The sequence below is a fragment of the Amphiprion ocellaris genome, chromosome 5 (assembly GCF_022539595.1).
Source record: "Amphiprion ocellaris isolate individual 3 ecotype Okinawa chromosome 5, ASM2253959v1, whole genome shotgun sequence".
Classification (NCBI taxonomy): Eukaryota; Metazoa; Chordata; class Actinopteri; family Pomacentridae; genus Amphiprion; species Amphiprion ocellaris.
This window is the reverse complement of record NC_072770.1, coordinates 38,109,695-38,134,647: the sequence shown is the minus strand read 5'-3', so window position 1 is coordinate 38,134,647 and position 24,953 is coordinate 38,109,695. Positions and strand designations below refer to the sequence as shown.

General features: G+C 37.3%; 2 long non-coding RNA genes across 2 annotated transcripts; one reads left to right on the top strand and one right to left on the bottom strand.

The window, feature by feature from the left end:
• Positions 1-1,220: 1,220 nt before the first annotated feature.
• Positions 1,221-24,941, bottom strand: LOC118471643 (uncharacterized). Its single transcript, XR_004848989.2, has 3 exons — positions 24,751-24,941; positions 23,880-23,990; positions 1,221-1,266 (listed from the first exon to the last, which is right to left on the bottom strand). It is a non-coding gene; the product is annotated as an uncharacterized LOC118471643 (long non-coding RNA).
• Positions 13,524-15,435, top strand: LOC118471642 (uncharacterized). The gene is made up of 3 exons (XR_004848988.2): positions 13,524-13,707; positions 13,790-13,858; positions 14,575-15,435. It is a non-coding gene; the product is annotated as an uncharacterized LOC118471642 (long non-coding RNA).
• Positions 24,942-24,953: the final 12 nt, after the last annotated feature.

The following is a 24,953-nucleotide window of genomic DNA, read 5'->3' as shown; positions in this document are numbered from 1 at the left end:
AAGTGCCTCATCAGGGTCCAGTTATTGGGAGCTGAGGCCAGAAACGATACGGCCAGAATCAATCCTTACGGTCTCGTTTATTCTGCTTAACGGGTTTTATCGTAGCGGCAGAATGTTCCAGAGACTGATCTCTCCCCAGATGATCACACCAAGCCACGCTGCATTCATTTTATTCATCCATTTGGTTTCATTTTACTCTATGACTACTTTGGACCAGTTCTGAGGCATTCTGAAAAGTTTATTTAATGATTCTGGACCATTTTATGCCATATTTGAGTTATTTCAGGTGAGATTTCATGTAATCTCAATCAGTTTTTGAGTCATTTTGGACAAATTGTGAGTCATTCTGAAAATGAATAATTACATTTTTGAAACAACTTTCTGAAGCTCATTTGTAGAGAGAAAAAGTGTGTAGAGGCTAAAAAAAAATGGAAGTATTCATCTTCAAAATGACTCAAAGTTTGTCCAAAATGACATAAACATAAGACATAAGATGTTTCACCATGCTGAATGTATCTCCAACAACCTGCTCCTCTGTTCACGGTTTCTGAGCCATGCTGACTTTATTTATTCATACAGTAGCTTTGGTTTTACTCTCAGTCTCTCTTATCATCTCTGTTTTGTCTCTTGTTGGTCTTTTTCTCTTATTTTTGCCATTTTGTTTCTCGTTTTATTGTCTCGTTTTGATGATTTTAGTACTCGTTTCAGTGATTTTGTGTCTCATTTTTGTAATTTTGTCTCGTTTTGATGATTTTGTCTCGTTTTGATGATTATGTGTCTTGTTTTTTCAGTTTTGTTTCTTGTTTTGATTTTATGTCTTGTTTTAGTGATTTATTGTCTGTTTTTTGCCATTTTATGTCTCGTTTTTGTGACTTGTCTCATTTTTGTAGTGTTGTTTCTCCTTTTTGTTAATTTAGTCTGTTTCAACAGTTTAAGGCAGATCAATGGTGCCATTTTGGTGATTTTTTTAAGGATAATTTAGGATAACTTGTCTTCCAAAGCTGCCTCCAGGTTTCAGGAGTTTTGTTTTTACAGTTTTTAATTATAAAAAGTACAAAATCTCAGAAAACTCTTCCAGCAATATTGACAAAATTTTACAACTTGAGTACAAAAAAACAAAGCAACTGATATAATTCTTAACAGAAGTTAAAATAACATCAGACTGGACCACTGAAGAATTTACAACACTCACAAAACCAGAAAACAGAAAGAAAACTCACCAGTAGAATCCAAAAGAAGTGAAAAGGGACCAGGCAAGGCAAGCAACTAGAAAATAAAAATAAAACACATTAGAGGGAATATTGGAGTCAAACAACAAGACTAAAAAACCAACAGAGGTCATCGAATTAATTCAAACAACAACTGGAGACTCTTCTTCAAGGACACTTTATGGTCAGCTGAAATCAGGAGAAAACCACAGATTATTAAAAAATAATGTTTAAAGCTGCTCTGGTTTTAATCAGATATTTCTCTGAAACCTTGAAACTTTTTTTATAAACTTCTCCGGCTTCTAAATACAAACACAAATTCTCCTTTTCTTCAAAAAGCATGAAGTTTTCTGTGAAGAACAAACATGAAGCAACTCCATTTCTGTAAAAACTGTTCTATCAAAGATGGTTTAGAGCAAAGGTGTCCAACATGCAGCCCGCAGGCCAAAAGCGGCCCTCCAGAGGGTCCAATCCGGCCCTCAAAGAGTAAAAATTCCAGAGAAGACATTAACTGCAGATTGTAAATTAGTAAAATTATAAATTTAAAATGATTTCTGACAAGTTGTTCTGATCATAAAGTAAAATACTAGACTGTTCATTGTTATTGTCATTTTGTCTTGTTTTTGTAATAGTTTCTTATTTTTGTTGTTTTTTGTCATTTGTCTCATGCTTTTGTCGTTTTGTGTTTCCTGTTTGTCTCACCTGTGTTTTTTGTCTTATTTTTGTCATTTTGTGTTTCACTTTATTTGTTGTTTTGAGCATCGTTTTTGTCATTTGTCCATTTTTTTGTTGCTTTGTAACTTTTTTGTCTATTTTTGTCCCTTTTTGTTTTGCTTTGTGACGTTTGTTTTGTTTTTGTTGCTTTCTTTCTCATTTTTGTAAGGTTTTGTCTTGTTTTTGTTCTTTTGTCTGTCTGATTTTTGTCGTTTGTCTCATGTTTTTTGTCGTTTTGTGTTTCCTTTTTGTCTTGCTTGTGTTTTTTGTCTTATTTTTGTCATTTTGTGTTTTACTTTGTTTTGTGTATCATTTTGTTGTTTTGTTTCTTGGTTTTTGTCATTTTTTGCCTCATTTTTGTACATTTTTTTGTGGCTTTGTAACTTTTTTCAAATTTTTTGTCTATTCTTTGTTTTGTTTTGTGTTTTTAATAGTATTTTGTCTTGTTTTAGTTGTTTTTTTGTCCTTTTTAAAGTAAAATACTGTATCATTCAGTTCCAGATACATGTGACTGAGTGTTTTGTGTCTTTGTAGACACTCTGTGATCTGGAAGCTGTAATGTGTAAATCATAAACTGAGGCGCAATCTTGAAATTGAATTTATTTTTCTGAAGAAATTTCAGGTTGTTCATGATGTTTTGTAAAAAGATAATTCCTTAAATGTGAACATTTTCAGAAAGGACTTTTTTGCACTAAAACAAAGGAGTTGTGGTTATTTATAGGTATATTCTGATTTTACTGGTTTCAGATCAAACTGGGCTGAATGTGGAACCTGGACTAAGATGAGTTTGACTCCCCTGCTTTAGAGGAAATAACGGGATTATTAGAGCTGCAGAATTATTCAGACAGACGACTGCAGTGATCCCCAGGGACAGAAAATACCTCCTTTCCTCTCATTTCTCTAGTTTTTCTCTTTCTCCCCATCTACATTTTAAAATCTAGCCAAGCTAAATGTCTTTCTTCTTTCCTCGTTTACGTCCTTGATTATCACCGCTCGTTTCCCTGCAGAGAAGTCGGGTCATCAGAGAGAAATAGGAGAAGAAGAAATGCAGAAAACAAGCTTTAGCTGCTAGCTGTACCTGACAGGTGGTGCAGGAAGGAGGATGTAATTAATAATCACAGTAGGAGGCGTTTCGCTGAGTTTCTCCTCCTCCGTCCTGCAGCTGTGCAAACACTCGTTCTTTCACATTAAAACGGACAGAGACAGAATCAGCTTCTTCTCAGGTGTGAATGCAGGTGGAAGTTAACTATTTATAGCTTATTAAAAACGCCCCCCGGGGGACGCTCATTCAGTAAATGTTCTCAGGTGCACCGTCATCCTTTGGTTCATCCGACAAGTTTTTACTAATATTCAGAATATTAACTAAATATAAGCTTCGAATCCTGATAATTCATTAAAATCCCTCCATTCTACGTGTCAATTTAAATTTCACCAAATGATGAACTGTTTGCACCAGATACTGTAAAAAATGTAAAAAAAAATAAACAAAAAAAATTTCATGACATAATGATTCACTGACTAAACTGTGACCAACAATCAAAAATTCATAGTTTTTAGGTTGAACTGCAGGCAGTGTTTCCACAGACAGACAGAGTGAAATCAAAGCTACTGGATGAATAAATAAAGTCAGCATGGCTCAGAAACCGTGAACAGAGGAGCAGGTTGTTGGAGATACATTCAGCATGGTGAAACATCTTTCTACTGATGATGAGCAGAGTAGAGAGGAAAAGACTGGAAACATGGAGATAGAAAAATATTTGTGTAATGTGAATACAAAATGACCACAAATGGACAAAACTGTCACAAAAGAAACAAAACGGAAAAAACGAGACACAAAAACAAGACACAAAATCACAAAAACAAGACATAAAATCATAAAAACAAGAAACAAAATCACAATAAGACAGTCACGAAAACGAGACACGAAATCAGAAAAACTGGACACAAAATCATAAACAAGACACAAAATCACAAAAATGAGACAATCACAAAAAAGCGACAAAAAATCATCAAAATGAGACAAAACTGCAAAAATGAGACAAAAAAAATCACAAAAACAAGGTAAAATCATCCAAACATTTCTTATTATTGATCAAAAACCCAAACTTGATTAATCCCTTATGTTTTATATATAAATAAAATGTTTGCCCGGTGGTGGTGCAAAAACAACATCATAATTAACCAAACTGGTTAAAAAATGTAATTCATGTTTTGTTTTTTTTTTGTTTTGTTTTTTTTATCATTTTACTGCAGACCAAAACCTCAGAATTTACCCGACTGTGACAGATTTGTATTTTAATTGGACCTACATTAGCAGTAAACATTTCTAATCCTTGTGGTTTTTATTGTGTAATTGATTTAAAAGAACCCGAGGGGAAATGTGGCTTCCAAAGGATACATTGTTTCAAGAATTTAACACATCTGACGCCGATATAAAAGGCTGAACGTTGCGTTTATACAAACTTTTAATTCCAAGATTACTTTACTTTCTGCGATCTTTGATTGGATAATTTTTCCTACTTGAATCTAAAACACAAACAAAAATCACATCCAGCCTTCGCTGTAATAAATAACCCAACGCTCGAGTCTTCTCCATGACTTCTTCGCCCGTGGATCCTGCTGAAGCTGACACGACCTGGTTGCTCTCAGCGGGGGCAGGAAATGAACGGCGGCTCTCCAACATGGCAGCCAGCAGGTAGCATGACGTCAACTCCTCATGACGGGGACATATGTCCTCCCGTAGTTCTGGTGGATGAATCATGTCCACATTTTAACGCAGCGCCGTGATCAGATGGGACGTTAAAACCGCCGACAGCTGAAGAGAATAACTGGGTTCCAGGAGCTCCTGTCAGCAGGTGGTGTATCAGCCAGCAGGTGAAGATGATGAGTTGAAAGCAGGAAAAATGTGAGAAACTCAGACGACTTTGTGAGCAGCAGGTGTTGGAGATGTTCCTGGTCTGTAGCGGTGAGCAGAAGAGTTCACAGAAAGAAGACCGAAGAACCGGAGACAGAATCTAAAGACTCATTTTAGGCTGATCTGTTTGGTCCGATCACTCAAAAAGAACTTAGAAATTCCTGAAATCATCCACTCATTCCCTATTCCTGTCTATGACTCTTCTTTAAGGAGCTACACAGGAAACTCCTCAACAACATGAACACTTTCTTAGCTCTATAAAATACATCTCAAAGCAAGAAAATATGTCTTAACTCTATAAAGTACATCTTAACTCTATAAAATACCTCTTAGTACTAAAAAATTCACTATAAAATCAATCTAAACACTATAAAAGACGTCTTAACGCCAGAACGTATGTCTAAATTCTGTATATCTTAGCTCTAAAAAATACATTTTAATACTATAAAATACAATAGAAAATATGTCTTAACGCGACAAAATATGACTTAATAGTATAAAATACACTAGAAATAATGTCTTAATGCTAGAAAACATGTCTTAACACTATAAAATACGTCTTAATACTATGAAACGTCTCAATTCAATAAAATACGTCCCAACATGATAAAATACCAAATAACTTTATAAAACACGTCTTAACACTAGAAAACACATCTTAATACTATGAAATATGTCTTAATGCTATAAAATACACTAGAAATAATGTCTTACTAGTAGAAAATATGCTATAAAATACATCTTAACGCTAGAAAATACACCTCAACACCATAAAATGCATCTTAACATATAAAATGGGTCTTAGCTCCATAAAATATGTCTCAATGCCATAAAATACATCTTTCTCTCCATGGCACACTGCAAACATTGCTCAGGAATGATTTTAAGAAGGTTTAAGGTGTCGACTCGGATGTTAAATTCCCCAGATCTTAACTTCGGTCGAGCATCTCTAGGATGTTGTGGAAAAAAACAAGTCGGATCCATGAAGGCTCCATCTACCAAACCACAAGGTACCAAAAACTGAACATTATGACCTTTAGAATTATGGATTATTATTTACATTTGTGCCACAACTTTGAAAAGCTGAAGTTTCGTGACTGAGAAACATTAGAATTGCAGCGGTGTTGCTCGGCACCGCGGTCAGCTCCGGCACAGCGTGGGACTCCGCTTTGCTTTTACCGTGATTGGTCACTTAACGGAACAAAATGTGTTCACATCATGAGCACTCCTGACTAGTTAAAGGCTTCTCCATCTTTAAAATTGCTCCGTGCTGCAGTCGCCTCGCACTGTGCTTTTTTTTCCCACGGCGGCCACTTTCCATCAACCCCTCCGACGACGGTCATTTAAGAGAGAAAAAAAACTGAACAAAGTGTCGGCAATTTGAAAAAAGTGGATGCGTTGCTCTTTTCCCTTCTCCCTTGTACAGAAGTACAGATGTGAGAGCTGCAATGAAGCCATTTTTCCGTCACATCAGACACTTTCTGTGCAGGTGTGAGACATTAGAGGCCACTTTAACCTCAGCTGGACCGAACATGGATAGAATGCATAAAAACTTTGCTGTGCAGAACTCTGTCCAAAGCTGGTCACAGATCGCATTATGGGGTCCTTTTGTTGGTGCAAAAGAACAGGATAATAATTAAAGCTGCAAGCAGCGGTGATCAGGTCCATTTGGGAAGCAAGAATGGTGGCAGCATTGGTGGGTGAACATCGATAGACAGCTGTTTCTGTCACTGATGCCTGTTTGTTAAGTGGATGGACTGTAAAGAGTCAGCGGTGAGGAAACTCTGCCCCTTTCAGTGGGGAGCTGCTCCTGTGATAGTCTTGGCAAGTCGTCACAGTATTTCTGCTACTAGAAATTCATGATGAATTCAGATTACGGCTCCACGGTTGAAGCCCGTGCTACTTGGTAAATATGATTCATAATTCAAAATGGCTGACTTCCTGTTTAGTTTTTGGTATGGGTGTCAGTGGCTTTTTTGTGCGTCCTGATGAGCTACATCTGTCTAACAAATTTGGTAGCTATAGGTGACAAGTACTGGTTACCCCAAAATTTTCCAGGGGGGGCTAATGAGCCATTTTGGCACCCATGTGTGCAATTCTGTATTGTCACTGACATTTATTTCTTATACAGGGAGTCCTCAACTTATGTCGGAGTTCCATTCCTACAGTGCAACGTAAGTCAATTTTCACTGTAAGTCAGAACTCTGGCAAAAATGTAAACAAAGCCGTTACGTGCATCACGATATCCATCAGCGCTTCAGAAAAGTCATGAATACCAACATATCATATTAATAAATTTGTCAACTCCATTCGCCACGCGACGTCGTATTTGTCCGCTCTGCTCACCAACTAGTTACACATAACCAGTTCTGACAAAACACCGTATGTAGTAAACCAAGGAGCCCCCCCCGTAACCAGTTCCGATGAAAGAATGAAACGCTGTAGGTCGAGGACATCGTAAAGCGAGGACCCCTTGTTCTCGATGCGCTTTGACCCGTAAAGATTCCTCCAATTTTTGCAGAACCCTGTTGCTTTTTTTTCCTCGCCTGGGTGTTTAGGAAAAACAAGACAAAAAAAACCTAAACACGAAAGGAGAAAAAAATAAGAGAGAGAGAGACACAGTTTACTCTGAATTCAGCAAAATGCTGGAAATACACCCGGGTGTAAAGTTTCCTGCAAAACTTTCACAGCATCACTTTGCTAAAAAAGCAGGACTTTGCACTTTTTTATGACCCTGCCCAAAAGGCAGAGGCGGTGTGTGTGTGTTTCAGAGTGTACGTTTCAGTGTTTGTGTGTATGAGCCAGATAGTTTGCAGGTACTGAGCATACACTTGTTTGTGTGAGCTGCTTGCAGAGTTGTGTTTTGCGTTGTGCCTTTCTCATGTTCTGGGGACACTGGTGTGGTTTGTGGGTCCTCAGCTGATGCGAATCACCAGGTTTTACCGTCCGGCCTCATCGCTGTGAGGTCGGAGCGAGGGTGAGGGTTCAGAAAAGCAGCGGTCGAGGTTCGGTCTCCAGGAAACGAACACGAGTCTGGATTGATGGAAGTGTGTTTGTGTCGAGAGGCTGCAGCTGAGGATGGATGTCTTGTATCTCAGGAGGCAGCCTGTCTGAATGCTGAATATATCCACCTTCTCTACATCTGTACACACTGTATGTGCTGCAGCCTGGCGGAGCTACAACCCGGTCTTCACGCTCTCACACAGGTGCACGAATGTCCTGCTGAAATATGATGGCAGCCCGAGGCAGCGGGGCAGGAAAAAGGGAAAAAAAGGAGCTGTGGCCAGACTAGTGGAGAGTTAGTGTCTTTATTGCCTCTGGACAGGATGTATGGATGAGGTCTGCAGCCAGGTGGAGGCTGGAAAACACCAAACAGCAGCTATTTTTAAGGCATCAGCTTCCAGATGAAGGTGCACGATTTATAAAGAAAAGATAACTGGTAGATTTAAATAAATGCTGCTGCTTTCATTTTCAGTAAAATAGAGGTGATTTAGAATGAAAAACATGCATAGAATTACAGAAGACTAGATTGTAATGAATAAGTTAATTTAATGAAAAGTTAACTTACTTTTTCTTCAATGTTGTCTCACTGCATTTAGTCCTACAATTTTTACAGTTCTATAGGTCTTTTAACACTATTTACACTGGAGTTCTACACTGGTCACAACGTCACTTCTAATGTCACAGTTTCCTCTATGGAGTCAGCTGTGTCAGTTTTTTTTTACATTTCCAGAACACTCTTTAAACACTATCAGGGATTCATTTTGCCCTGAGTCATGAGTCAAATACCCAATGTTTTGTTAAATGACTCAAATGACTTTTCTCTCAAGCCAATTCCATCGGAACTTGTTTTTGACACTTTTATCTATTTCTAGCACCGATGACTCTTGATCTTTCGATAAAAACCTCATGATTCCACCGAAAACGATCCCAATAGCTCAAAATTCCAACACGAACATGCCGCCATGATTTGTAACAAAAGAATGCATCGAGCAATTTGACTGGTCCAATCGTTGGCAACTAACCAATTTCGACCAATCGCAAGGCCTCTTACAATGCAGCAGGAGCTAGACTGGTTCTCTTTGTTACGCTGCGGGAGAAACGCCGAGCGCTTCTCAAATACCGGGAGCAAGAGTAACAAAAACATACCTCACCCCCCCTAAAATTTTCTCAACGGATTTGGACGATTCACAGAAATGATCAATTTGAAAATTAAAACGGCGGATTTCCGTGGAACAGCGGAAAATTGCCATGCCTGAAGATTATGTTTTTTTGCATTGCTCCACCCAAATGTTGAGCATCTCCCGACATTTTCCGAGATAACGAACACTTTAAGTATGTTGGAGCAGCTGTAGTACCTGGTTGCGCCACCAGGTGGAGACTCAAACAGTATTAGTTTGGTCATCTTACAAGTATGTGTGAGCATTTTGTGTCATGTTTTAGTTTTACATCTTTTTGAGGGTGTTTTGCTTCACATTTTTTGGCATTTTGCAAGCTTTTGAGATAATTTTTTGGTTGTTTTACAACATTTTGTGGGTGTTTTGTGTGACTTTTGACCAGTTTACACCTTTTTTGTTGTAGTGTTGCATTTTATTTGATTAATTTTACATCTTTCCTAGTCAGTTGTATCACATTTCTATAATTTCACAATTTTTGTTGGTGTTTCGCATCACATTCTAGTAATTTTAATTTTTTTGTGGACATTTTCCATCACATTTAAGTAATTTAAAATCTTTGTATATGTAAGTTTTACAAGTACGTGTGAGCATTTTGTGTCACGTTTCATTGTTTTACATGTTTTTGTGGACATTTTGCATAACACTGATAATTTTACAGCTTTTTGTGGGTGTTTTGCATCACATTCTAGTAATTTCACAACTTTTTGTGACATTTTCCATCACATTTTGATCATTGTTCATCTTTTTATGGTGGTTATATATAATAGCTTGGTCGTTTTACAAGTTTGCGTAGATATTTGTCTCACATTTTAGTTGTTTCACATCTTTTAGTGGACAGTTTGCATCACATTTTGATCATTTTACTGCTTTTTGAGGGTGTTTTGCAACACGTTTTAATAATTTTACATCTTTTTGTGGGTGTTTTGCTTCACATTTTTACCATTTTCCAACCTTTTGAGGTCTTTTGTGGTTGTTTTACAACATTTTGTGTTTTTTTTGTTTTGTGATATTTGACCACTACATCTTTTTTTGTTGTAGTGTTGCAATTTATTTTATTCATCTTTCGTAGACATTTGTATCACATTTTGATAATTTTAAATCTTTTTGTGGGCGTTTTGCATCACATTCTAGTAATTCTACAACTTTTTTGGATATTTTGCAAAACATTTTGACAATATTACATCTTTTTGTAGGTGTTTTCCATCACATTTTAGTAATTTTACATCTTTTTATGGTTCGTATACATCATAGTTTGGTAATTTCACAAGTCTGTGTGAACATTTGTCATATTTTAGTGAGTGTTTTGCATCACATTTTGATAATTTCACATCTATTTGTGGTCGTTTTGTGTCAGTTTTTAGTTTAACTACATTTTTTTAAAAAGATAAATGTTATGAATGTTGTGCCACCTCGCTAACAAAATGCAGAAATCATGAAAAACCAAGCTGGCGAAGGTGTTTTGTCTGAGCAGCAGAGGGGTTTGGCTGCTGCATGTGTAACTATGTTGTTTCAAATTTAGCCATAATATTTATTTGATATATAAATAACGACAGGAACGTGAAAAAAAAAGATGTCGGGGGGGGGGGGGGGGGGGGGGGGGAGCAGGCAATAACGCTGAGCAGAACCCGTCCCCAGATAAATAAAGGTTATTAGGAGCGTCCCGCGGTACGTGGCGAGGAGAAGGAAATTAGAAAAATAAAACAGATTGCAGCTTGTTGAGCATTCGTCTCACACTCAGCCTCTCGGCTAATCTTCTCTGCTCCGATACTCGTCGGGTCATAAAATCTGATTTGCTTCCACTGCTCCGCCGAGAGCCACTAATTCCCAGTTTCACTCTTCCTGCTCGGGCCGGAGCCGCTTCCCATTAATTGAGATTCTCGCAGTTTTTATGTTTTTGTTTTTTGGCGTCGTTGACTGGACGTGTTCCGTCAGACTGGTGGAGAATCACAACGAGGGTTCTATAGGAGGTGAAGTTTCATTTGAGACAAAGTGGAGTGGATCATGGAGGGATTACAGAGGAAACAATGGAGAAAAGGCGAGAATTCAACAGAGAGAAAGAGCAAAACAAGCTGTTCCATATCCATATCCACATCTTTAGTCTTTGTTTTGGTGTTTTGTGTCACGTTTTAGTTGTTTTACAACTTTTTGCACCCGTTTTGTAGTTCTTTTACATCTTTTTTGTATCTATTTTGCATCTCATTTTGGTTGTTTTAAGACTTTGTGTGCCAGTTTTTAATTGTTTGACATTTTTGGGGGGCATTTGTGCCACATTTTAGTTGTTTTGCTTCCATTTTTGTCCACGTTTTAACCATTTTGACCATTTTATTGCTGATGTTTTGCATCTCATTTCAGTCATTCTTCTTCTTTATTTTGGTGTTTTGAGTCACATTTTAGTCCTTTTACAACTTTTTGTATCTGTTGTAGTTGTTTTACATCTTTTTTAAAAATAATTTTCCATCACATTTTGGTTGTTTTAAGACTGTGTGCCAATTTTTAATTTTTTGGCCTTTTGGGGGGCACTTGTGTCACATTTGAGTTGTTTTGCTTCCTTTTTTGTCAATGTTCTGACCATTTTAACCATTGTTTGTGGTCATTTGGCATCACATTTTAGCCATTTTTGTAGTAATTTTGCATCTCATTTCAGTCATTTTTCTTTTTTCTTTTGGTGTTTTGAGTCACGTTTTAGTCATTTTACAGCTTTTTGTGGTCATTTTTCTCTCGCATTTGATCACATTTTGGTCATCTAACATCTTTTTGTTGTGGTTTTGCATGACATTTTGGTTGTTAAACAACTTTTTATGTTCACTTTGCATCATATTGTGATCCGTTTGCATTTTTTTTGTGGGCAATTTGCACCACATTTGGCCATTTTGCAACTTTATGTAATTCCTTTGTGTCACATTTTGGTTGTTTTACAGCTTTTTGTGGTTATGTGGTTATTTTGATGATTTTACATCATTTTGTGGTTAGTTTGCATCACATTTTGGTCATTTTACAACTTTTGGTGGTTGTTTTGCGTGGTGTTCTTTGTATAAACTGTGGTTCCATTGGCAGGAAAACAAAGGTAAACAGGGGTACGCTTTAGGACAGGGTGTCACTGTGCGTCTGCAGTTTCTCAGTTGAATTCAACCTACAAAACATTCAAAAGACAGCCATGGCCAAATTCGAAACTTCCAAAACAGTAATCCACAAACCATCGTCTGTATTTTGGACACTTTTTTTCCTCATTTGTCACATTCATTCGGTATAAAAAGAACTGTGTTAAAGTTATGTATTTACTGTATGTACATGTAAACAGGTTTCTCTGCTCTCCATTCCGCTGTTTGACTCGCTGTTATTTTACCAAGTTGCTTTAATTTCAGACGTTGCTGAGAAACCACTCCACGTTCGGGCACAACTCCAGCTGCATTTGCATATCGAGCCGTGATTAATGTGAGCGGAGCGAGCCGGGATCAGTATGCAGGAGGAAAAATGCAGCGAAAACTTCATCAAAACACTCCATTTTGTTCCATTTGTGTTACATGCGTGTGCTGCACTGAGCGTTCCCAGACTGACGCTGCATACAGATGAAACCGGAGGTCAAACCAGATACGAGCTTTGATGAGAACGTCAAGGCTATAGAATGATGAAATAAACATCAGTTCAGAACATACATAAATATAACGTGTACTGGATGTCCACATGTATGATTAGAGGTAATGAAACATAAATATTAGTGTCGTGTTTTGGGTTCTGTTCATTCAGATGCATGTTGAAAGTCGGGTTAAGGTTCTTCAGGTCAAACCTGGAGAACGTTGGTTTACCAGCAGAACGTCATTTAATTCTACTCCAGCTAATGTCACATCACGTGTCACGGATGTAAGTCACGTTTCATTTCATCACAAGACTTAAATATATCTAAAATGTGATATTTATTGGCATAAGTCCATTGTCAAATCTACCACCTGTTTGTCATTTTCAGTTGTTTTTAGTCAATGTTTTCAGTCCTCTTTAGTTGCAGATTTCAGTTATTCTGTTGCTGTTTTCAGTTGTTTTCACTCACTGTTTACATTAATTTTCCGTCGCTGTTTTCAGTCATTTGTATTTGCTCTTTATTTTCATTTTCTGCCACTGTTTTTTAGTTGTTTTCACATTTATTTACTTTTGTTTTCTGTTACAATTTTCAGTCTTTTTATTTGCTCTTCATTTTCGGTCACAGTTTTTAGTTGCTTTTTGGTTTTCTGCCGGTGTTTTTGTTTGGTTTCCTTTTATTTTCTGCCACTGTTTTCCTTCATTTTACTCACTTTTTATATGTAATATTCTCTCTCAGTTTTTAGTCATTTTTACTGGCTGTTCACTACTGTTTTCTGTTACTGCTTTCAGTTGGTTTTTTTGCTCCTTATTTTTCATCTTCTGTCCCAGTTTGCTTTCATTTTCGGTCACAGTTTTTAGTTGCTTTTGTAACCCAGGCCATGTAGGGCTCCACTTCCGGTGCCGCTCTTATTTTCCCGGGCCAAGTTCCTTTTACATAGCCCGGTCCCATATGCCACTTCCTGTCTGTCACTGCTCTGCACTCAGCCCTGTCACAGCACCACGCTGTATCTGGCATTTGTTTGACTTTCCAAAACTGCTCCAAACTCGGATTAAAAGTAGCAATTGGGCTAAAACAGCTCCACGAAACTCTTCATCCTCTCATCTACCTCTCTGGCGATCGGTGAGTGCGTGCGTCGCATAGTTTACTTTAAATGATTTATCAATACAATACGTTGCGCTGACTTTAAACCAAACAATTGCAGATACATCTCCCTGTATTCCGGCGGATCCTCGTGTTAACCCCCCCCCCCCCGTGTTCGCACTACTCACCGGTGAGTCCTCGATTCTTGCGGTTGTGTGATACACGTTTGTTTATACCGTAAATCTTAATGCTGCTCTGCAGCTAGGTTAATGCTAACGTAGCATGTAGCTTCAGCCGGTTAGCGCGGCTATTTATGTGCATATTCTTTCAATTCTAGCCTTATTTGTTAATCTACTCCAGCCGAATCGTAGGCAACATTGTAAATACTTAAAGCAGTGCCTCACTTTCTGTTAGTTTAGACTTTTAGGTCACTTTTTGTTACTTTTGAAACCGGGTGCCCCCGCAGCCATCTTTGTTTTGAATGGATGCGGATGCATTCACACGAATGAGATTTAGACCTGTTGCGCAACAATACTCCCAATACTTGAAATGAAGTAATTGTATATTTAATACAAGGCTCGAGGCCTATTTGAACTTAAAGTGCGCTTTTATACATTTGACTTTTATACATTTGACTTTATACATTTGACTTTACACCTTTGAAATTAATTCACATTTAGATATTAAACTTGTAATGAAGCTTCATATTAGATCAATGGATGTAATGTCTATTCACATTGAATAGAGTATCTAAATGCTGTGCATTATAGCATTTCAATGGTTTTGGTTATTTAAAACTGTATTTATTTTGGTTATTTATTTTGTAATTTACTTTTACTGATTTATTGTCTTGGTTTATTTTATTGCTGTACTAATTGGGATTTTTTCTCCTGACTCCTGTTTTAGGTCAGGTTTTTTTTTTTTAGGTTTTTTTTTTTGTTTTGTTTTTTTCCCCCTTCTGGAATTAATTCTCTTCGATGGCGAGCTATCCCGTCCCCTACCTCCTGCTGTGGTAGGACACCTTTTGTTGTTTCAACGAACCTGGATCAAGGATTATTTTGTTCATGGACACTGAACTGAAAAAAGACTTTGAATTCCGAACCTCTCAAAAGGAGACTTTGAACTGAACTTTCGAACTGTATTGGTTTTTGTTTATAATTAATATACATAATATAATATTAATACCATAATTAATATTATATTATACTATATTAATTGATTATACCTGTTTATTATCTATATATTTATATTATACAAACCTCAATACTATTTCACCCTTACTATTGTTATTATTACTCTGGTTATTATATAATACCTTTTATTTATACGCAAATCCAACTGCAAATTTTGGAAAAAATATATCTACGAAACTTGAATCAACCGTGTCTGTCCATTTTTCATACCCTTTGGCTCCAGCAGACGAACCTGGTCTGATCACTCATTATAACATCTACTTGCAGTCAGTTCCCTAGCCCCTAGGGCGTTACACTTTCTGGTTACCTTTCATTTTCTGCCACTGTTTTCAGTCACCATTTACTTTTGTTGTCTACCGCTGTTTATTCTAGTTTTCTGTCATTGTTTTCAGTTGCACTGTACTTTCATTTCATACCACCATTTTCAGTTGTTGTCACTCACTGTTTACTTCCAATTTCTGTTGTTATTTTAGGTCATTTTAGGGTTTTGTTTAGGCACCAAAGCTTAAAACTTTTTTCTCAGTGTGGAAAATATCATAGTTTGGCATAAAAGTTTTGCACTGTTACTTACATATTTTGTGAGACTGATTGACTCATTTTTTAACTTGACCGTTGTAAAGTCTAAGTCTGAATTTGTTGGGAGGAAGAATTCAATATGTAACTTTAGCAAAATTCCCACAAGGAAGCAAATCCCACAAAGACTCTGGTAAACAAAACCGCAGACGACAACACACACTGCAATCATACAACCAGAACAATCCCACGGCTGTTGACTGTGAAGCTAAATAATGGTTAGCATTAACCGACTTACGATCCAACCGCAGGATCAGTTTACAATCACGCTGCAGCTCATAATTATGCAACCAGAAACGCTGCACACCTGTAAAAAGTGTGGACGCAGAGACCAGAAACCGTGTTGTGTGTAAATACTGACATGTAATTATGATTACGGCTCCCGGAGGAACCACCCCGAGACTTAACAAAGATCCCATCGGATCAAAGTCTGGACCAGATGTCGTAATTACGTCCTCATGTTCCAACTCGTTTGCTGTTCTGGGAGCCAACCGACCGACAAACTAATGCTGAGTCATTGTTTAGTGAGACGACAACAAAGGATGAAAGGAAAAACGTGTTGACACAACTCCATGAATGACTGCAAGTCTTCATCAAACATTCAGAAAACTGAGCTTTACAGAAGAAGTCTCGAACTCAATGTGTACCGATTCCACTGGAACGACTTTCTGCTGAAGAATTAGTCCTGATTGTCAGTTTAACTCCTGGTGATGCTGTAACTTCACGATTAGGCTCTTATTACATTCAGTTTATGAACAAATATCTACAAAAATACAGATATTTCCATCAGCATCAGATGTACGTTGTGATTACTGTTCATCAGGTATTGACACGGCTGGAGATTTGACTGATGCAAAACAACCACAGAAAGATGTAAAATGATCAAAATTTAACACCAAAAGGCCACAAAAAGTTGTAAAATGACCAAAATGTGATGGAAAACACCCATAACAATGTTTAACAAGTATAAACTGAGGCAAAACAACCACAGAAAGGTGTAAAACTACTAAGATTTGACACAAAATGGCCACATAAAGTTGCAAAGTGACCAAAATGTGACATAAAACACCCATAACGGTGGTTAATGATTAAAAACTGATGCAAAACAACCACGAAAAGATGTAAAACATAAAATGTGCCCAAAAATTTGGATGTCCAAGTTATGATGAATACTGACCATTAAAAGATGAAAATGATCAAAATGTGAAGGAAAACACCCCGAACGATGGTTCACAAGTAAAAAGTGATGCAAAACAACCACAAATAGATTGAAAATGGACAAAATGTAATATAAAATGATCACATGAAGAAGAAACTAATCAAAATGTGACACAAAACAACCATAAAAATGTTAAATGACAAAATAATGATGCAAAACAACCACAAAAAATGTCAAACTATCAGAATGTTTCAAAACTTGACGGAAATGCCCACAAAAAGTTGCAACGTGATGCAAAATGCCCACAAACAGATGAAAATAATAAAAATTAGATGCAGACCGACCACAAAGAGATGTGAATATATGGTCAAAAGTGACCAAAACAATCACAAAGGGTTGTAAAATGATCAAAACATGAATCATACTGATCATTATAAGATGAAAATAATCAAAATGTGACAAAAAAACACATACAGAAAGATGCAAAAGGACCAAAATTTGACACAAAATGCCCACAAAAGTAGCAAAATGATCAAAATGTCATGGAAAACACTCATGACGGTTAATGACTAAAATTGGATGCAAAACAACCACAGAAAATTGCAAAACGACCAAAATTTAACACAAAAAGTTGCAAAATGTTACACAAAACACCCATAACGATGGTTAACAAGTAAAATGTGGTGCCAAACAACCATGAAAAGATGTACAACAACCAAAAATTTGATACAAAATGCCCACAAAAGTTGCAAAATGATGAAAATGTGATGCAAAACAACCACAAAGTTTTAAAACTACTAATATTTGACACACAATGCCCACAAAATGTTGCAAAATGATCAAAATGTGACATAAAATACCCATAACGATGGTTAACACATAAAAACGATGATGAAAATGTGATGGAAAACAACCATGAAAAGATGCAAAACGACTAAAATTGCACACAAAATGCCCACAAAAGGTTCCACAACGATGAAAACGTGAGCCGCTTCACCGGTTCCAGTAGCCACAGACCCGGTTAATGCTCTAATAACTGACAGCTCTCCAGGATCAGTATGCTCACGGCGTTCACCAACAGGCTGCTCATGGATGCAAAGACAACTGTCAGCGCTGATAATTAGCCCACAGAGCCGATAAATTCAGAGCTGATTAGGAAAATGACAGCAGTGATTCGGCAGAGCGCCTCTGAGCTACAAGTCTTCAGTCCGTCTCCTGCTGATCGTCCACAAATGTTTTGTCCACGAAGCAAACTGTGGGTTAAAGTCGCAAGTTGCCGTCGGAGCTGCTTAAGTGCTGTCAAGGCACAAAACTGGACGGAGCAGCCGGCTGAATAATTACAGAATAACAAGGGAAAAGGGGGTCTTTGATGGTCAGGGGAGAGAAATAATTGATTTAGGAGAGGAGGGGAGACTGAAGGGTTTTTTTTTTCAACGCACCAGAGGACATGCAAGGTCTCCTGCAGTGGTGCTCGGCGTCCGCGGGAACTTCCAACCTGCGAGAGTCGAGGAGCTCGGGAAGAAAAAATGTAATTAATTGGATCAGATTAAAATTAATGAAGTAATTAAGGAGCTGCCTGGCCCAATTCTCGCCGCGTCGAAGTGCAGAGCGACTTCGATTCGGCTGCACAAAGACTGCAGGCCGCTGCGACGGCGAGAGTAAACAGCGCGACGAAATGAAAGTGGTGATCAGTGCGACGCCATGTTTCAATTTGTTCTCTGCATCTTTGGTGGTAAAGTGCTCGTCGCTGCAGTGGTTTTTCTTTGTTCTGCTGACTAACAGGTTTCCTCTCGGTTCATTCTCTGAAAGCTACAAGCCAGTTCTGCATGAGAACACAAGTGGAGCTCAGGATTTTTGCAAATGTGAAGCAAAACAAATGAAAAATGTGATGCAAAACGACCATAAAAAGTTTTAAAATGATCAAAATGTGCCACAAAACAAACTAAAAATATGATGCAAAATGACAATAAAAACTTGTAAAGGGATCAAAATACGGCACAAAACATCAAAAACATGTTAAATGGGTCAAAATTGATGCAAAACAACCACAGAAAAAGATTTAAAATGACCAAAATGTGATGCAAAATGACAAAAACTTGTAAAAGGATCAAAATACGACACAAAACAACAAAAAATATGTTAAATGGGTCAAAATTGATACAAGACAACCACAAAAAAAGATTTAAAACGGACAAATTGTGATGCAAAATGGCAACAAAAAGTTGAAAATAGTCAAAATGTAACGTAAAACATCCATAATGATGTTGAGTGATTAAAAATTGATGCAAAATAACCACAAAAAGATGTACAACAACCTAAATGTGATGCAAAACAACAAAAAAAGTTGTAAAATAAACATGTGCTGCAAAACACTCATAAAGATGTTAAAGTTCTAAAGAGTGATCCAAAAGAGAGACTACAAAGACGTAAATATACCAAAAATGTTATGCAAAACAACTATAAATATATATAATGACTAAAACTTAATGAAAAACAACCAAAAAAAGGCATAAAACAACCAAAATCTGACACAAAATGACCATTAAATGTTGTAAAATGAGCAAAATATGAAGCAAAATGACCACAAAAATGTAAAACAACCAAAATGTCATGCAGTGACCAAAACAAATTTTAAAAAATCAAAATGATCAAAACCCACAGATGTTACAAGACTAAAAAAAGGACACAAAACAACCAAAAACTGACACAAAATATTCATTAAATGTTGTATAACAACCAAAATGTGATGCAAAACAACTGCAAAAAGATGCAAAACAGATAAAATGTGACACAAAACAGGAAAAAAGTAAAACTACCAAAAATGGGATGCAAAGTGACCATAAAAAGTTGTGAAGTGTTAAAAATGTGACGCAACACAACCACAAAGAATGTAAAACAACCAAAATCTGGCGCAATATATCCATTAAATGTTGTAAAATGGGGCTGCACAGTGGCGTAGTGGTTAGCACTTTCACCTTGCAGCAAGAAGGTCCCTGGTTCGCGTCCCGGCTTTCCCGGGATCTTTCTGCATGGAGTTTGCATGTTCTCCCTGTGCATGCGTGGGTTTTCTCCGGGTACTCCGGCTTCCTCCCACAGTCCAAAAATATGCTGAGGTTAATTGATCATTCTAAATTGCCCGTAGGTGTGAATGTGAGAGTGATTGTTTGTCTCTGTATGTAGCTCTGTGACAGACTGGTGACCTGTCTAGGGTGTCCCCTGCCTTCACCTGAGTCAGCTGGGATAGACTCCAGCCCCCCCCATGACCCTAGTGAGGATCAAGCGGTGTATAGATAATGGATGGATGTTGTAAAATGAGCAAAATGCAAAGCAAAATGACCACAAAAAACGCAAAACAACTTCAATGTGATGCAAATCAGCACATATGGATGCTACATGACAAAATAGTGACACAAAACAATCTCAAAAAGATGTAAATCAATAGAAATGTGAAGGAAAACACCTATGGAGATGTTAAATGATGAACTGATGCAAAACGACCACAAACATAGACAAAAAACAACTACAAAAGGATGGAAAATGACCAGAATGTGGTGAAATGTGGCCACAGGTTTGATAATGGAGCTAAAACTGAACTGTCGTACTTCATTAAAATCCCGTTTTTGTTCATGTCGAGGTTAAAACCGGAGCCACCAAGTAATAAAAAGCAGCAAAACAGAAACACTTAATGTGTTAAGTCTCGTATTGGCAGGAATTCAAACAGCAGTGTTGTGTTTTCTTGTCACAAATGCCTCCATGGGTCTGTTTGCTCCTTTTAATTTGCTCCGGCATGGATTTCTAAAAGGTAAAAGGACCGAGCTCATCGCTTCATTCACGACTAAGAGCCTAACGGTGACAATGCCAAGGTGTCAAAGTGTGATGAGGAACTCTACGGCTTCGATTCGGCGACTCTCCTGCAGAATTATTCGGCTGTCTAAGTGGTAAACAAACAGATGAAGACATGTCGCTCATCACAGAGCTTTTGAAGGAGACGGTAATGATTCCCACAGCAACAAACACTCAAGCTTCAGGACAGCACTAATTCAGGTCTGAAAAAGTTCATTCTGCTTTTCTTTGAGACACAGGATGTCGTGTTTTCACTTTAAACGCCACAAAGATGAATAAAACAGGACGACCGCAAAAAAAAAGTGAAAAGATCAAAATGTGTCGAGAAACAACCACAATAAGACATAAAGCAACAGGAATGTGGTTAAATGTGGTGCAAAATGCTCGTAAAGATGCTACACATCTAAAAAAGGAAGAAAAACAACCCTGAAAATTTCTAAAACAACCAAAACGCTAAAAAGTTATGAAAATATGATGTAAAATAGCCACAAATAGATACGTAATGGCCAGAATGTGGTCAAATGTGAAATAAAACACCAATAAAGACACTACACAACTAAAAAGTGACGCAAAACAACCACAAAAACATGCAAAGCAACAAATATCTGACACAAAATGACCACAAGAAATGTAAAACAAGCTAAATATGATGCAAAACAACGACAACAAGATGTAAAATGGACAAAATGGAAAATAACTATGAAAAAAAAAGGTAAAACAACCAAAATGGGAATTTTCGAGCCATTTTGGACAAGCTTTCATCATCTCAACCAAGTATCAAGTCCCAAGTTTAATTTTGGACATTTTTTTTTGTCATATTTAACAAGTTTCGTGTTACTTGGACAATGAACAGATAGTTACAGACAAGCTTTTGACATTGAGAACAAGTTTCTAGTCAAGTTTTTTTTATCATTTCTAACCATTTTTAACCAATTTTTGACAACTGAATCGTCCTTGTGAAGGTCTGTGAGGGGATCACTTTGCTGTATGATGCAAATACAGACACTGCAGAATACTGTCAGTATTTTAGAGCTTTTAAATTTCGGAAGTTGTCATGTCTTACTAAGAAAAGCCAAACTAGTCCAAGGTGGATCGAACATTAAAGATTTTATGCCGCTCTGCTAAGTTCAAAGATCATGAACAAAGAAATGGAAATAAGCATAAACAAGAGTGGGTTTACTGACTGTAAATGCACATCAGTTTTTCTGCAACAATTAAACATATGTTGAATTTAAAGTAACTGGTTCCTCTACAACCAGCAGACAGATTCAAGACATTTTTAATCTCCTTTGCACGAAAACAGCGAGCAGAGAAAACACTTTATCCTACAATGAACTGAACTATTTGTACGTTCAGTTCATTTATGTCAACATGATAAATATTTTAGAGGAAACACACGTTAACAAAACAAATCTGTCAACATTCAGCGGATAAAGCAGTCATTAACATTTAGCATTTCTCTTGTTGGCGTTCACTTGTTGCTAGAAGCTCATAATAAGATTAAAAGTGAGTAACTGCAGATGTTCTTATAATAACAAAGTGCTGCAAATAACAGTGTAAATGTTAGAGAACCGATAAGTGGAGTCTGCAGATTCGACCAGGAAAGGTCATTTGTAATATTTCATGTCTGTGATAAAGACAAATGACAAAATGGAAGAACATCAGCAGAAACCTGAGCAGAAACCAGAGAATAAAGTCTTTCAGGGGACTGTTCTTGCTGTTATCGCAGGATTCCATGTGGTCACGAAGCAGAAACACTCGACTCCAAATAAAACTGTCTCCTCAGATTCACGCCTGCTCGCTGGTAAAACCAAACGCCAAATTGAGAAACTGCTGCTCTTAGAAATTGGTTTGCTTTTTTTTTTTTTCGTGTTTCTGCACGTTTTTCGTCTCCGATGGGGGGAAAAAACTGATCCATCTGTCAAATCTGTCTGCCTGGGTTTGAAGGATGTTGTGGATTTTCTCACAAAAAAAAGCTGCAAAACTATGAGATATGACTGATGGGATAATGTAGCTGAAAATACAGCAAAGCTATGCTGCAGGATCAGATTGGGCCACATCCACACCTTTTAAACTCTAAAACGTAAAACATGTCATCTTTTAAAATGAAAAAATCCTTCAAGCGATGATTGGAATTCACCCAGTTAGAACTAATCGTCTGTGATGTGCCATTTCCTATCAAAAATACGACCAACTCTAAGCGTAAAATCCTGATATTTCACCAAAATCTCTTTATTCTACATGTTTAATTAAAAAAACAGAGCAGCATATTGACAATGAGGAGACAAGTATAGGAACAGATTAAAAATGCAAATCTTTGAGCCACGTGTTGCATGAAACCAATTCCTCATGTGATTTCTGAAATTACTCGCCAACTTTTAAGTTTCGTGCACTCAAACAGAACAAGCAAAGTCTGCATTTTGCTTGACTTTACTGACATTATCTGCAGATTTGATCCCAACCGTTGAAAGAGAGCAAAATGTTCCTGACTGCTGCCCTGCATGTCATCCATCTAATCAGTTCTCGCGCTGTGCAGCAACATGAGTCTCCTGAATTTGCATCCAAAATGCTTCAAGCTTTCATTCAAAATTACAAACAAAAGCAGCCTTTTTTAAAAAGCAGAAAGGTGCGAAGAAGAAACTAATATTATCACAGAATAATTTGTGGATAAATGTTAAAAACTATGGACATTATAAATAACTAAAGGTCCTCAGAACAAACCAGTCCTGTGTAAATAGGACTACAAAAAGGAACGCCTGTCATTTATTTTCTGTATTGAATTAACTACTGCTGACACTGTTTTGTGTGTTTTGATTTTGCTGTCGTCATGTGACCAAAGCTCAAATGTTCTTTAAGTTTTATAGGAGGTCAAACATGCTGCTAAAGTTCAAACTGACTGTAAATGTGTAAATGAGGACCATAATTCCTGTCAATGGTCAAACTTCTCTGTTTCCTGCAGTCTACATGAATCAGACTGATAACCCTCCCTTCTCTCCAGCAGAGTCCAGCCTCCTCCCCTTTCATAGATCTACCAGCTTAGGGATTGGTGGAATCAGAATGCTGACAGATCAAGAGCTGACAAACCGAACTGCTGCAAATCAGCGTGCAAAGAGGCCAAACCCAACATAAAGTTGGGTTTGGCCTCCTTTGTGACTCTCATTTGCTGTAACATTTGTAGTTGCTGACAGGTGAAATGGCACAGCTTGGAATTAGGCTAATTATTATTAGACTATGATCAGAATAAAATACCTCTCAGCACTAATTATACAATAAATATTTCATTTTCTATAATGTTTTCATTTTAACAATCTGACAGTGACATCATGTAAGTGTAGCACCTCTGGTCCTACCAGGGTGGGGGAGATGGAGACACTAACATCCATCTAGGTCCTATAGGAGTAAACACCTTCAATGACTCGGCCAGGTTAATGGGTGTGTGTTACCTGAGCTTCCAAAAGTGGATCAAGCAAATCCAACGTCCTCTGAGGCAGTTCCTACGGTTGGCCACACCGCATCCACCACCGTCCAGCCATCACTAGTTCATCTATCTTGGACTAAATATACAAAAAAACAACCCACACAAATAATGCAGAGTTGTAAATTATCTAATGCTGTTTGGTTTCTAACATGAGATCTCATTAACTTCTTTCTTCAATAAATTTTCACACAATGCAAGGAAATACATACGTGCAATAAATTCAACTACAATGTACCATAACAGTTACTATTTAACAACAAAAATTAATTACACGTCATGTTTTACCATGTCAAGTTATTTTAGAATGGATTATCTTTTTAAACCACTCTGCTACTCTTAACATTTATAGAACATTAACATTCATCATTTAGCTCTTCACATCTTTTGGATTTTACAATTTAACCATGAAAATGAATAAATTTATTACTACAAGTTCACCTAACTTAACATTTTAACAAACAAAATTAATATGACACTTATTTACAGGTTATCCATTAAAGGAGGCTAATTCCACTAAAACAAAGTGCTTCAATGTCAGTTAAATGGATGAAATGCTCCTTAGCAGCCTAGCCATTAGCTTTAGCGAGCCTTTAGCACCACAGTGACTCAGCATATTACTCACAGATTATCAGCTAGCATCGTTAGCTTCTTTTAAAACATTAAAATAATGCTGCAGTGAGCACTAAAGTATAATGGAAACACTGTAAAACTTTCTTAAGACTCCGTTTGGTTTTTAAAGATAAATATCTGAACTTAAACACCATATCTCGTCTATTTAACTCTTCACAGGAACTAGCTAAATTACAGGCTAATTTACAACATTAGCACCAACTCACCGGAGTTTCAAAAAACATTTAACTCGACAGAAGTTTTCCTCTTTCGGTCCACAGCTTGTGTCCTCACAGAGGAGCAACTTATAGACATCAGGGATGAATTACAGAACAAAGATAATCTTCTTTTAGGGCTTTTCTTGGGGCTTTTTTTGGCGTTAACTGCTCTGCTGTCTGCTGGATGCTGAGGCCTGAGCAGGAAGTGACAT